Below are 15,852 nucleotides of genomic sequence, written 5' to 3'. Positions count from 1 at the left end.
AAAGAATGCCGCGTAAGTGAACATCGGAAAGTGGGCCAGAGACCAACCTCTTAACGTCATTCTTCGTGCTTTGTCCCCCTCCCCCGACGGAGAAGGGGTTTAAAAGCCCACACGTGTCGGGTGGGTTTGCTTGCACGGTTAACAATCGGATCGATGGCAGCCTCTCGTGGTTCTCCGCCAACGCGCATTTCGGCATCGCTGACAGCGAGTGAGGCACATCGCATGGCGGGTGGGGAGGAAGCGCATCAGCGTTTGTCTCGCGTTAAGCGACATTTCAATGCTTTCATTCTGTCAGACTGCTAAAGACTTTTAGCCTGTGTGTGGAAGGGGGGGCTGCTCATCCCCCAAACACTACTTCGAGACAACTCGTTAATAGCGCTGAACCCATTAGGCGCATCTGTGCCGCGCTCGTTCCGTTTTCCGCTTGGGATTCGTTCCGTGACGCAGTCGATACGTAGCATGGTTTCAGTGTCATTGCGAACTTTGGACCGAGCCACTCCGATGCCAGGTTGGGGGGTCGATTGTCGGAGTCTTACAAGCGGCTAATCGCATGCTTCGCTCCCTCTTAGAACCGCACACGTGACTGCTTTTGAATCGCTTCCGAGTCACGAGAGAGAGTATTTTGCCTCCCAAAGGAAGGGAGCCTCACCTGAAGCGTCACCTGGTGCCGATAATGTGCAAGCGCGTGAATTGTAAGTGTGAGCAGCGGTTGGTTTGAGATATGTTGTGGAGATCACGGATTGTACGATCGCAGAAGACGCCTGTTTGCTTGAACGCCAGCGTTCGGTGCCGGCAAATCACTTTTTATTTTTATTTTATTTTTTGAATGATGGATTTTGGTTCGTGTTAAAGCCGGCTTGCAAGATGAGTGCGTGCCTCAACACGATGGGCGAGAGGAATCCAGCGGAAGATGCACGTCAACAAATGATGACTCCTCCAATCACTGGATGACCTCGCAAAGAAACGTCAGGTTATTTTCGTAAGTGTGCGGAACTTCTCCCCGATGCGGGCATCGAATGATGACCAAAGCAGATCGGCATCAGCGCGTGAAGTTGAAGTTCGGCAGAAACGGTGCAGACCGAGTCGATGTTCGACGGGCGAAAGTTTCTCGAAGCTGCCACGACAGCGCGCAACCCAATTCGCGTTGGCCAAGCCACCGGTCGGCAACAAAGAGAGATTCTTCGCCACTGCACGTGCGGTTTCTTCGCTTAAGAAGCGTCGCGTTTTTCTTTCGCTTGAAGGTCACGCAAATCCGGCGCTTCGCTTCAAACGCAGGAAGGTCCGACTCGTTTTGTTTTCTCCCTTTAGCGCGTCCTCAATGACAACCGAGGTTGAAAATTTTCGACAAAGATTTCAACTGAGTTGGTAGCCATCCGAAGGGAAGCATCCAAGCAATCCCTGACTCGAAATATTCACGGCGATGTTCATCGATCAGCTCCACGTTAGCGTCTTACAAACCGATAAATTCCTCGCAAGTCTTCACGCGATCTTCGTGTTTTTGAGTTTCCTCCTAAAATCTTTTCCTGATGACGTAGTTGGAGCGGGATTGAACAAACTAATAAACAAACAAAACGCCTTCTGGATTCGTTCTCTTACCTCGTGGACTTTGCGAAAGGCACGCACAAAAAGGGCCCTCCCTCACTCCTTCTGTCTCTCCCGATGCGTTCTTTGTTGTTAGAATGGAAATAATTTGAAGCCTTAAAAAACAGAGTTCCCCACTACCCTCGCGAATACCTCTCTCTGGTATGTGTGTGCGTGAGTGCGCGCGTGCGTGCGTTTGCGCTCAAAATAATAACAGTAATGCTGCTACGTCGTGTAATGAGGATCCAGGAGGCTTCAGCATAAATTCGTGTTTAGTAAATATCAACGGCACCGGTAGAGAACGCTGCAATCGTTGTCCTCCCAGCTTCGTAGAATAACTGAACATCGGAGACAGTGGTACGAAGTTACGGAAGTGCAAACTTTATAAGCAACAAGAACGAAAAATCAACAACAGACGACAATTGACTGAAGGATTGAAATTTGAGTCATCCAGATGCGCACAAACAAGCAGTGGAAACGAGGATAAGAGCAAGACTCGACGTTGGGGAGAGAGAGAGAGAGAGAGAGAGAGAGAAGCGAACTTACGGATATCCCATTGAAACATGCAGTAAGGCGAGTCCTGCCGACTCTGAAAGCCGCGAAGAATCCCGAGGATGAAAATCCAATCAACTGGAACTCTGCTTCCACGTTGCTTGCTATCAACAGGACGTCACACCCGAAGCTTTAAATGCAGATCATTCCTTTGAACCTTTTCTGTTATTGCTCACAAGTCAGTCAGATGGTAAACAAAATTCAGCGGTGAATATCTCACAAATTTTCTTCCATTTGAGATTGTTCTCGTGCAAAGCGCGATTGATGTTTAGGTCTTTCGGGTTGCGTGGCAGATTGGTGAACTCGCTGCGGCCCTGTACGAGTGAGTGCTTTGAGCCCCCTCTTGTGAAAAGGGGTCTGGCGATTCGCGTTATGCTTCTCAAGTGTTTTGATAAGCGGCAAAATAAAAATCATTTTAAAATAATAGTAGGTAGTACCCCGTGGAAACCATTCGTGCTATTTTTTTTTTTTTTTCTAATTCAGATAAGCGATTGCTGTTTGCATAAACTGGTGTACCTTTACTGGAGTATCCCTTCACAAATTCCTTGATAAGCGAGGCTTGTTTTTTTTTCTTTTCTTTCCAACCTTAGTGGCTTTTGATTGGAAGAATTTTACAGCAAAAGTGCGGACTTGGGTATGTTTGGTGTTCTGTTTATTTATTTTATTTCAGACGGCAGTCTATGCGAAGTATTCAGCACGAGATATGAGTGGCGGTTTGGGAACAACAATAAATGTTGTCAAAGCACCGATGCGACTGTGTTGCAGCATTTGCGATCTTTGTAGTATCCTGGCTGCTTTACAACTTCTAATTCCAAAATTAAATAAGCAAAACGCCCAGTTGGGAAAGTGGACAGCATCCCCGCTCTCCACCGCACAGACTGCTGGTTCGAATGCTCTGTTGAATATCTGTTTTTAGGTGGGGCGATGAATTTCACAAGTGGACCGTTGTCTCCCTTACTGGATGCCTGAAGGAGCGTGTAAAAGTTCCACGTGGGCTCATCACACTCCCAACTATGGAATAAAACGTATTTTTAAAATGATAACCTTAACCCATTCGCAGTAACCCTCCACGAGTGGCAGTCCCATAAAACATTGACGTGCGGTGCTATAATTGTGTGGGGTGTGATTCTGAGCTCTTTGTAAGTAGCACGACATTTTCATGAGGCTCGCGGAGTGTTTACACATCCATGTTTGCATTCTCTAATTGGTACAAAGATTTATTATAAACGATTCATTTCTTTATAGATATGCAAAATGAAGAACAGTGTTAACAATAGAATTAATGATGGTTTACTCCAATCTTTCGCAGGCAACATTGGCTTCGAATGCGGCTTTAGGTGCCATGAACGTAATAAATTAGATCGGAAATAACTTTTGTTAATTTTCATATAATTATTCATATATAATTTTCAGCGGACTTAGCAAACCACCTCTTAATTTTATAATAATAAAGTCACATTATACATAAAAAGTATATATAATACATATTACATATTACATATAATTAGTATTATGTATAAACTTTTATATATAATACTGGTATGTGTAGTAGTACTACTCGTGCAGGGCATACGATTCTTGGGCACTCGTGTTGTCGATGCAATGATGCGTGGGACTTGTTGCAGGTGGCAAAGGTTCTATAATAATATAAGCTCAGCAACTTGTGAAGGGCAACTAAGTCAAGGAACACGACTGAAAGAAAAAGCGAAGCAAACAAACAAAATATGTCAACGTTGTCCCAGAACAAGACGACTGTGCAAACCTATCACGAATCGATTGCAGCATCGAACGGGATACCCAAAGCACGTATGAATGGAACTCCCTGACAGTCCGGTCGTTGAGCAACGGCTGATAAACACCAACGATGATTTATTGTAATGAAGGCGATTATGGTATTCGGGGATGTTGAATTTATTTCTCGAATTGGGAAGACAGACGGCTCCTTAACACTACGAAGAATTTGAAGCTATCGAACATCCAATCGTAACGGTCGATGTAAATCTCCTGACAACCATCTTCACCATCAGAAATTTCCTCGCATCTACTCTTAACAGGTGCACAGGATCCAATGAGAATACGGATGATTAAGTTCGCATTATTACTTTCAAATCAGTCTGTTACTTTCGAGCACCCCAATATTGTCATATCGAACATTTTGTGCTCCTGAGCCACTTCTGAATGAATCGATGCACCCTCGGTCTTCCTCTGGGTCTCTTTCCTGCAAACCTGGCAGAGAACACTCGTTTTGCTAATCTTCCATCTCCCATTCTGTCTAAGCGACCAAACCACCTTAGAGAATCGCATTCTGTTGACACATTCTTTCTATTGAACGTAACCTTCCTTTTTAATATGCTTTTGTCATCTGTTCAGGTCTCTAATTTGGTATGGCGGCTGGCTCTCCACCATCCCAGTTTTGCTTATTCCGTTGTCTGTTTCAGATTTCTTCACCTTCACTAAAAACTGTGCCTAAATAACTGAAATATTTTAATTGTTCTCCATCGAGAATACGACCGACGTTTTATGTGCTCTGGCCTGTTTTCATAGCACATCTGGTCTTTTCATTGATGCTTTTCATGCCAAATTTGTTACAGCTGTTATTCAGTTGGCTACAGAATCCTGCAGTAAATGTGTTTAAGAGTACATGGTGTCTACATAAAGCAAACACTAAGTTTGCTTTATTTATAATAAAGCAAATCACTTTCTTTCATAATGCGATCCTTATAGATTATGAATAAGATTGGAGATAATAACCAAATTCCATATCAGTTCAGCTTTCCGTACTTTTCAGTAATTACTGCTGATTTACAACTCAGATATAGATTATGCGTTGCTCTGTATATTGCTGAAGTTACCCCACAAAGGTGTGGGTGGCGTTTTGAAATGGTTTTCTTTTGATATACTTTTCAACTCTTTAGGCAAAATTCTCAGCGAAGATAGCAAATTTAATATTGAAACAGATAATAGAATAAGTAAAGCTGGTGTAGTGGGAAGCCAGCTTAATAAAAGTATGTGGAATAAGAGAGAAATTAACCAAAACACCAAACTAGTAGTATACAAGCCAGTATTCAAACCCGTTTAACTTATGGATCTGAGAACTGGATTAGAAATGAAGCGCATCATCAAAGACTGGAGACTTCTGATATCAGAGTTCTGAAAAATGAAAATTAGCGGAGTGGTCAGATCTCATCACTGGCAGAATCGCGGATTAAAAAGGAAGAAATGAGGAACTTGTCATGTTTTTTTTTTTTTTTTTTTATCTACGAAATATTGAGGAGAGATCCACTAGACCCATCTGATCACTCGAATTACGAGGAAGAAACAATAAAGTTTGGGAAGCAGCTGTGGAATCCTCCAAAAAAGAAATTGGATTAAAGAGGATGAAACTCAGTGGAACAAAAAAAAAAAAAATCTACGAAGGTTAAATATGATCCTTGTGAAATTCCCATGATTTCTCTACAACTGTCTTACAGAGAAAATCTGATCCTGCAACGTCAGTTTTGGCCAAACCCAAGTTGTTCTTCTCCAAGCTTCCCTTTCACAAGTTTTCTTCGCCTTTTCTCAAGTATACTGGTATACTTACCAGGAACACTCAGTAGGGAAATCCCTCTGCAATTCTCACATTCAGTTTTATTTCCCTTTTTATATATGGGTACTATGAGAGCCCTACTCCAATCATCTGGAATTCGTCTCTCTGATCAGGCCTTTTGAACTATGCAGTGCAGCCACTGCAACACTTTTATACCACCATACTTCAGCATTTCTGGTCGAATATCATCTACTCCTGCTGCCTTTCCGCATTTCAAGTTTTTCTTGTTAGCGTTTCTATCTCCCACGTATTTGATGTGTGCTCCTCTTTGCATTCCTCTAAATGTTTACTACCTGAGTTCTGCAATTGCTTGTTATATTTAGCAATATTTGAAAGTAATTTCTCCATTCATCTAGAATATCTTCAATTTTTAAGTGAGATCTCTGACTCCTTTCGCATTACTGTTTCATCCATTTCGCAGCTTTTCCAATAGTCTCCAGAATATTTTGCCATCTTCCTGATCTTCATGAAACTTCATGGCTGACCACTAAAGTGTTATGTTACGACAACTGAAAAATATCATCGCAGAAAAAGTGCACAACATCAGAGAAAGGCAGCGACGACCGACAATGAAAAGCCCAAGACAAGCTTCAGTCCAAATATTGGACGTAGCACTCATTTAGCAACGGAAACAATTCCATCGAAAGCTGCAGAGATACGAATCACAGTCGCAGTTACTAAAGAATTCGGCTACATGATAATGATAATAATAAAAAATGAATGAACCAAAAGAGAGGTGACCCCAAATTGGAACTTGCGTTTAGAATCAAATTAAATTCAAACCTTTGGTGCAGATGTTAAGAATTTATTGAGTCTAAAACAAGGAAAACTTGTTGTGAAGTATCCCAAGAATCAACAAAGAATTGTTATTTCAAAGAAGTAATAATTATTGGTTTTAATTCTTCTGAAAGAAAAAGCAAAATAAGTTCATACAGACCACAGAAATTCTACGTTTCAAGACAAAGCAGCCTCAGTTTTACCGAATTATTGAGGAGAGATCCACTCGACCCATCTGATCACTCGAATTACGAGGAAGAAACAATAAAGTTTGGGAAGCAGCTGTGGAATCCTCCAAAAAGAAATTGGATTAAAGAGGATGAACGTCAGTGGAACAAAAGCGCCTTCTCATAACAACAAGAACGGTCCAAGACAGACAGAGAGAAAGAAAGAACGAATTGCACCGTTTTAGGTGTTCAAATCTCTGACCGGCAATCACGGCGGATTGACTCGATCTGCTTGAAGCAGGCTCATCTGAAAAAGAACACCTCAGCTGCCGAAGGGCTATTTCTGGATCGGAAACGCGCAGAACGAAAGAAGTGTTCCAGGTGCCCAATAACTTGGCTTTCAGCTACAGCTGTTCGCAGGACTTCGCGCAAGCTCAGTTCGTTATCCTGTTGAACAAAAATTATTATTACGAAATAACCTTTTTTAGAGTTATTTTGTTGTAGAGGAAGAAAGCAGCAAATTGCTCATCGATAAATTGATTTTCTAAACCGTTGAAAAACAAACGTGCGCATCCGGATTGATTGCAAGAAAGAATTTTACTGGTTGGAGTGTCGTCCAAAATGAAAATGTGTAGCGATTTTAGGAGCAAGTGGAAACATCAGAAACAACACACGGAAAACCCAAGTAATAGCTGAAGGAAAGAATTTCGCTGCAGGGAATTTCGAGAGAGCAATTTGTCATTGGGACTCGTTACCATCTCTGTTGTTCGTCCCAACACAAGTCCCGTGAAAGTCAGTTTTGAAGTGATCAAAGGAAGCAAACTTGTTGTACGAGGACGAAATAAAAAATAAACATATCCGCTAACGCATTTTCCCCTGTAGGGAGTAGTTGAAGCCGTTTAAGCCCTGAATTTTAGAGAATGGGGGGGGGAGTTCAATCTCCACTGGCAACCAATCAGAGGCTGATAGCTGAAGACTATCATTAATTATAAGCGGTATCCAGTAAAGAGACGCGGCTGACAAGTGTCGCCATCTCGCAGTCCGTAATCCTAACTCTGTATTTATTGTCTGAAATAGCGTGCGTTCTACGGTCGATTTTCTTGTGTTCACAGAATGAAAAACCCGAGATTCCAGGTGAAAGAACTTGCTTGCCCATGTCAGAGATCGATAACGCGGGAACTGATCTAGAAAGGGTTAGAAAAAGTTCCTCTGGTCGCAGACTAGAATCGAACTTAGGTCTTTCTTCGGGCGACTCAGCGCTATGGGTGTTAACACCACTTCCACTGAGCGACACAGACTCTGTACGGGAATGACCTTGAACTATGTGCGACTATCGTGTAGAAACATTGAGTCGCTGCTCACCACAGTCCAAATGTTTAGAGGAAACATTTCTGTGGGATTTGGATCTGATAAATATAAAAAAGTCTGCAGTTCGAGGTAAATCCGCCTCGTTCCAAGACGCACCAGAAAGAAAGCCGCTGGCGAATATCTGGAAATCGTCCCAAAACTCGAGTTTTGAGGGCGGATGTCAATGTGGACAGAAGTCAGTAAAGCAGTCTCGAGCAATCCCTGTAATCAGATACGCTGCAGGACTAATTAATGGAACAAGAACTGGTTTCGATGCACTTGACTGGAAAATCAACGACGAACCATTTTTCCTGCATCTACGAAGGGGCGCAGATCGATTGTGAAATCCGCCTAGCAAGAGCCTTTTACAAGACAAGCGGAAGAGGAAGAAAGGAGAGCGTTGCTGATTGCATCAAGGAAAGCGGTGAAATGACGCGAACTGCAGCTCGCAAATGTAGCGGGTGGAGCAGAGCGAGCAAGCGTACTGGGGGGGGGGGGGAGAATTGAAAAAAAAAACAGAAAGTTTGAAAAACGAAGCACTCCAGGGCCAAAGGAAGGCCATTGAATAAGCAGTTGCTTGACTTGGTAATGACTTCAGCAGAGGATTGTCAAAAAAAAAAAAAAGGAAATCTGATACATTAGAAAACTTGCAGAATAACGAAGTCCTTCAGTTTCAGTATTTTGTTTATTTCTGTCTTTCAGATCTTCTTTCTGTCTTTCTTGTAATGCGGAGTGCAATTTGTACAACGATTTGTGTACGAACGGACGAATATCAGGAACAACGAAAAGAATAAACGAATATCACAAAGTACACTGCTTGGAAAGAAGTCAGCAGACACCCCCACGGTCAAGGTGCATCGCGCCAAGTAAGGAATCACGTGTTTGTAGCCGGTATAAATCGGAGGGAGGTGAGGCTCCCGAGTCAGTGTAAACCTCTCGAAACGAGAGGCTCCGAGAAGGGAACTGACGTAGTTTGCAAGAAAGCTTATCTGTCCGGCAAATTGTTGACAAATCGGGCCATCCTAGGTCGACAGTCAGTGATATCACACTCACCGAACGTCACCCTACGGTGCTTCGAAGAATAATATCTACAAATCGCCATTGGTCGGCCGAGACGTTCAATGCGGAGTTCCAGTCATCGAATGGAACACGAATCTGCACGAAAACATCGAGAACCGAGATCGACAACTTCATCTAGCTACGGCTCTCCACTGTAGGACCGCAATGCGCCAGCCCCCCCCATTACCCAAAACAACATCCAGAAGTCGTCTTCACTGGTTCAAAGAGAGCGTACAGTGGGACGCTTGGAAAGCTGATGTTATGGAGCGAGAAATCACGCTACACCTCTGCCGAGCAGATGGACGGGCGTGGCGGATGCCCAGTGAACGTCGCTTACTAGATTGCCTAACCCCAAATATGAAATTCGGAGTTGGCGATGTGATGGTATCATCCTGCTTTTCTTGGTTTGTCCTTGGATGTGACGGCACAAACATTGAACTCCGAGAGATGTCTGAGCATTATGGACGATGCGATGCTTCTTGTTTTGAGGCGTTTCTACGAAGTTGATCTCTTTCACCGAGAAATGGTGTCATAAGGCTGCTGCAACCGCGTGGTTTGTGGGCACGAAGGTCGCCACACTTGACTGGCCTCCACGGAGCCATGACCTCAATCGTATTGAACATCTGCGAGATGATTTGGAGCATCGGGTGAGCTCGAGGTACTTCCGCCCCACAAGAGTCCAGGACCTGATTACGTGCCTGCAGGAAGAGTCGTCCAAAATTCCCATTGGTCGCTATCGTACCTTTGTGGAAAGTACGCCTCGTAGGATTGCTGCAGTCATCGCAGCAAAAGGAGGTCCTCCATCTTATTTAAGATGGGGGCCACTGAGGTGGGAGATCTTATTAAGGTGGGCGTCATGACTGTTTGTTCCTCAGGCTATGGTGTTCGTTCACTTTTTTCCCGAGCACTGTGGGTTTGTTTAGTCGAATGGAGGAGCAGTGCCTTAGATGTTTCCGTGGATGAGGGGGGGGGGGGCATGGTGAAGATTTTTTAGTTTCCACGAATGCACTACGAGATGTGATAAGAAAAAGTGGAGAATGTCTTTCTTTCTTTCCCCTTTCTAATCGAAGGCATTCGCTTTCTTTCCTGCTCCTCTCATTTTCGAAGTACGTCCCTCGAGGGTTGATTCGCGTTTTCGTGCAGCGTTTGTCGGTGTTTTGTTTCGGACTATGCTTGAAATCAATTTAATATTCAGTTCACAAGCTGAAAAGAAAAAGATTAAAGGAAGGAAGGAAGAAGGAAAGAAAGAATCTCCGCTGAACTCGTTTCTTGAATTGAACTAGTCCCCCCCCCCCCTTCTCTCTCTCTATTTTGGGGGCCGTTGCTTTTCGGCTGCGTTTTGTACATCACCGACTTCTGTGACTTCATTTATGAAACGAAATGAAAACGAAGGGTGAAACGCAAAGCGTGCGGCAAATGCGGACCTGAAAGTAGTGACGAACTGCTCGACTCGAAGAAACTTCCTCATTTCAAAATAGTAGAATTCTTCTTCTAGCGAAACCAATATTTTCGTGCGTGGTATGTTCACGTGATTATTGTGATTGCAGAACTGATTCGAATTGTGAAAATAGTAAAAACAAAAGAATGAAATAAAAGTAAAAAGACTTTTGTTTTCAGAGAGAATTCTTAAGCGTAGCAAGGTTAAAGAGAGCGTGCATTTTGATCGTATACAGTTCTTTGCACTTTAAAGAATCTTAGGCTCGGGTCGAACCATTTCCAGCACACAAAAGAAACGACGGCGCACTCAATCCATAAAGCGCATTACGACGAGCAGTAATACGTTGCAATGCACTTCGGTGACTTAAACCACACTGAGAGGCGAAATGCGATCCCGACTTTCCCCAAAGAGCACATCACCACGCGCACGAAGGCTCCAGAAATGCTTTCTGATCTGCTCCTTAAAAATCGAATCCTCGATACTTACTTAAAAAAACTCATTAAAGTTGAACTTCATCAACTTTGATGAGAGGTTTTCCACTCGACTAGCGAAGGCTGATGTTTAATGCAAAGGCGAAGGAAGGCTCAGTTTAATACCAAAGATATTGTTCATCGCAATGTTCATGGAATAAATAAATTCTCCAACGCATTTTATTCCGCCAAGGGGATAGGCAAAGGCTCTTTCAGCGGAAAACTTTTTGAAGATCGGTTGAAAAGCAATCACTGACCTGAGACTGTCAATGATTTTAAATGGTTTTCAGGGAGGAGAGTGCGACAGACATCTCTTGGCAATAACATTATACGTTATTATCTAAAATATGCGAATTCTACGGTGGGTTGTCTTGAGTTGTTCTAAAAACCCCACACTCACCTGCGCCAAAGATCGAATTACTCAGGAACTGGCTGAAAGAAAACCTCAAAAGGTTCCTCCAGTTTGGCAATTAGAGAAACTTTCTTGCCAGCTGAACCTGAGTCGGTCTGTCATCTGGCGGTATGGAATTCAAAAGTCACAGGAATTCAAATGAAATCTTTTTGTTTAAAGAAATCACGTATGTCAACCGATTTCCTTAATTCGTTCTGCATTAGCAAATGTTATCACTAAAACAGTTGGTTTGAGGCTTTTTTATGTGTGGGTTTACCGCACTGTCCACATTTTTTTTTTAAGTTAAGCGATATTACATCCCGTATTGTTTCATAGCCGAATAAGAAACTCAAAGAGTTTCATGCCGAATATAGTAAGTATATAAAGTTCGGCGAGTCCAAGCGTAAGCAAATACCTGGATAGTGTTACAACTGACCCTTCAGGGAGTGCAACACTGAGGCAACTCATGGTAAGGGTGGAGCAAGCTCCGATCACTATTCTTGATATTTACCCATAATGTGAACTTAGCTCCTAGGAGCTGTATTACTGTTCTACATTATGAGTGAGAGAAGGTCACTACCCAGACCGGTTTCAACCTTTATTGAGGTCTCATCAGTGAGTAGGTAGACCTAGTTAATATCAAGTTTGTAGCGAACAGAACTTACATATTACGGCGACCTAAACTTAAATAAGTTTAGGTCGCCGAATTGAAGCCTTTGGCTCTTCATATAATTAATAATTTATTAGGACACCTTGGCAATTCTCATAGTAGGGTATGGAAGTTCTGTTTGCTACAAACTTGGTATTTCTAGATCTACCTACTCACAGATGAGACCTCAATAAAGGTTGAAACCGGTCTGGGTAGTGACCTCTCGTAATGTAGAACAGTAATACAGCTCCTAGGAGCTGGGTTTCACATTATGGGGAAATATCAAGAATAGTGATCGGAGCTTGCTCTACCCTTGCTATGAGTTGCCTCAGTGTTGCACTACCAAATGGGTCAGGTGCTGCACTATCCATGTATTTGCTTACGCTTGGACTCGCCGAACTTTATATAGTTTCTATATTCGGCACGAAACTCTTTGAGTTTCTTATTCGGCTAAGAAACGATATGGGATGTAATATCCCTTTACATAAATAATTTCACGTCGCCGATATGGGATGTAATATCCCAAAGAAACGATATGGGATGTAATATCCCTTTACATAAATAATTTCACGTTTCAAGTGTTAATTATATGAAGAGCCTTTGGCTCTTCATATAATTAACACTTTCCACAGTTTATAATCTCAACTCTTACTTGCTTTCTTGAAGCTTACTCGGTCTCGAATTCGAGAATAAGCTCATTTCGAAGCAATTTTTTTAGTCGTCTCGATGACATCATCAAACACCCTTTTTGTTTCAGTTCAGATAATCGACTTCAAGTGCGGAAATGCTTCGACGTCCGATGTTCACATTTCACGACCGTCCACCAATATTTGCATCTCCGAATCTTTCCAAAAGGTTCAGCGTCGCCACCCAGAGACGAAGACCCCTCATTTTAAACTTACAGAAAAGAACCGCGAGTTCGAATCGTGCTCTCACCACTCTTCTGATTAGAGCCTGCGTAGCTCAGTCGGTATAGACGACGCCCTTTGTCGAAAATACCTGGGTTCGATTCCCGCCCATGACGTGGGGAACCTTCATCTGGTCTCTTTCAACCAAAGGTGAGTTAGTCGGTCTCATACGGAGGTAGGAGGGGTTTTTCACCCGGAAACTTCGTCCCCCAGAGCAGACAAACACGCGGATTACAGTCAGGAGTACTTAAGGCCCAGGCACAGGCCTGATTCGTGAGCTATGCCGGTCCCGAGCCCGGATAAAATGAGGGTGGGGGATTAAGATGGTGCCGTACATCTCCGTAAAAAGGGGACTCACGGCGTTGTATCATCATACGCTGAATAAATAAAATCTCCGGAAGAAAGTCCTCGAAAGTTTCTGCGGCCTCGAGCAGAACTCGACGCCTCCGAGCTGATCCTCGAAATCCTGAAAAAGAAAACGCACGCTCGAGAAGGAGGGCGTCGCTTTTCAAGAGCGCGAGTTCGAACGGCAAATGGAGTGGTGGATTCTGCCGTGCGTACGTCTAGCAGACGAGTTTTGTGCTGACTGCAACAGCATCACCTGGCGAGCGCTTCGGAAAACTTTCATCATCCTTTCCAGTATTAAGGGGTCTCCGCTGCTTTTCTGTCCTTACGGGTTTCGGCGAGAGACTGCAAAACGCGCATGACGGTCGCGACTTTCATGAAGAATTCCACGCGCACAAACGCGCTGTTAGGAAGGACGGGCTGTGCAGACTTGCAGGTCTCGTTGATCGAGCGGTGAGCATATCCGCTCTGCAACCTGCATGTTCGAATCCCGTCGTTGTTATGGACGGGCGCGATGAATTTCATCTCCCGGTGTGAAGATCCCGCCCTGCTCAATGAAGTGGCTTCAGCAGTGTAAAAAAAATAAAGAAAAAAGAAAAGAAAAAAAGATACATCGTAATCGCAAGCGAGATGACAGGCAACGAGTGGCGCCATCATGTGGCAGTCGAAGGAACAAACGAAAGAGAAGTTGGCGCTGATCGTTTGCTGAGAACGAATTCGACTCCAGCATGAAGTGGCCGCGCAGTTCGGTGCCTCATCTGCGACTTGCTTCCACCGCGCAGATCGACTGACACCACAATGTTTGATGCGAGGCAATAAAAAAAACTCCTGTTCCAGGAAGACTAACTTACTCACCTTCGAGCGAAAAAGTCTTGATGTACGACGATCCCTCACACCCCCACATGAGGGACTGCAGCTCGAGTCTTTTCGTCCGACTCTCCCTTCAGCATCATTTGCGGAAGGAGAAGCGCTTTCCCCTTCCTGAAACTCTCCAGCTTAACCCCGAAGGGTGCACTGGTCTCGATGTCCTACGATTGACTTTCTCAAGCAGCTCGCGCACGAATGGAACAAACAAACGCGGGGCAGTCCTCTCACGCCATCCCCTGTGACTTTCACTTCCTGTCTCCATCGCAGAGGGGCATCCGACGTGTTCGTCTCTTTGCGGGCACTCAGAACAGACGGGGTTTCCAAATTGCACTTTCGCACACGCTTGGGAACTGCTTCAGGTGGGAGGCTGGCAGCGGCATTGAAGGGATGCCAGCTGATAGGGCGATGCTAAAACGAAAACAAACAAACAAACAATTTCTTTTCGTTTGTGTCGTTATTGAAACTGCGCTCAGCAGTCGCTTGTTCTCTCCGAGGCTGTCGCTATAAAAGGCGGAATGTCGTTTCACCGCAACAACGTGGAGCGCGTGTCCTTCTTTCTCCGTCCGTCATCCGCTCGGATTGCTAATCTTCGAAATTTCATTCCGAGGGTGAATTCTTCCGAATTCCCGTTTGGAACTTGCGCACGTTCGTTCTCGTACTGGACTCGAATGCAAATTTTTACTCTTCTATCTAATCCCCCCCCCCTCCCTAAAATGGTGACGTAACGGCGAACGGTCATTGGGAACGCGGCGCGAAACTGTCGCCAGATGTCAGTGTCGGACGTGCTTTTGGAAATGTGCGAACTGACACGAAAAGCAACGGGCTGGATTTCGGACAGGAACGGAACTTCCCTTGCTTCGGGGAGAGGGGGCCTCGAGGGCCCTGAGCCAGTCGGACTCAGGTAAGTGCGATCTGTGGAAAGAGATTCGGTCGCGAGGGTCGCGTTTGCAGCGAGAAATTGTGCGCGGCTTCGTGTTGCTGACCGGCATTGTGGAAAGGTCGGAGAAGTTGGCACGGAGCCAAACGGGTGAGGGAGAAGAGAATGCAGCGAGCGCGGAGTTTCGCCTGCTTCCGAGCACACAGTGGCGAGGTCATTGGCATCCCCGGAATGGTAACGAAAGTCGCGAGAGAACATTAACGGGGGCGAGCAAACACAAATAGAAACAGCGAAGGTATTGACGGCTTCAACGGACGCTGCCGGTTTGTGACAAATGACGGAAGCAGATCTGAACAGCGATATCGCCCACAATGCCAACCCCACCCCTTCACCACCCTCCTTTCCAAACACGCTGCTTTTTTTAATTAATTAATTAATTAATTAACTTTATTTGGGTTCCGCACTCACTCGAGAATCTTTGCAAGGTTCCCCTCGCGTAACAAGCAGACCCCCCTTCCCCCGGGGTACAAGAAGTGGCTTGTTTTCCTGTTTCAGTAACGAAAGAGATTCGGAGCTGCGTATCTAAACGCACGTGCACACACACACACACACACACACACACACACACACACACACACACACACACACTTGGACAAAGGCGTTGAAAAAGCAGAAGAGCTTTTACTGATCCTACTTCTGTATGCACGTATACTGACACAGTTGCAACAACAACAACAACAATAATAATAATAATAATAATAATAATAATAATAAAGGAGAACTCTCCTTCCTTGCAATTCCAGTTAACTAAGACAACTGGAGGAAACAGACCCAATCC

General features: G+C 44.4%; 1 protein-coding gene across 3 annotated transcripts in view; it reads left to right on the top strand.

The window, feature by feature from the left end:
* Positions 1 to 15,852, top strand: part of LOC150103677 (ras GTPase-activating protein raskol-like) — a 770,313-nt gene that overhangs the window by 33,095 nt on the left and 721,366 nt on the right. The gene's annotated exons all lie outside the window — the stretch shown is intronic.

This window comes from Typopeltis vanoorti, chromosome 8, assembly GCF_054136105.1.
Source record: "Typopeltis vanoorti isolate ZY-2024b chromosome 8, IOZ_Tvanoo_1.0, whole genome shotgun sequence".
Taxonomy (NCBI): domain Eukaryota; kingdom Metazoa; phylum Arthropoda; class Arachnida; order Uropygi; family Thelyphonidae; genus Typopeltis; species Typopeltis vanoorti.
Note: the sequence above shows the minus strand (reverse complement) of the source record. Positions and strands in the feature narration are given on the sequence as shown.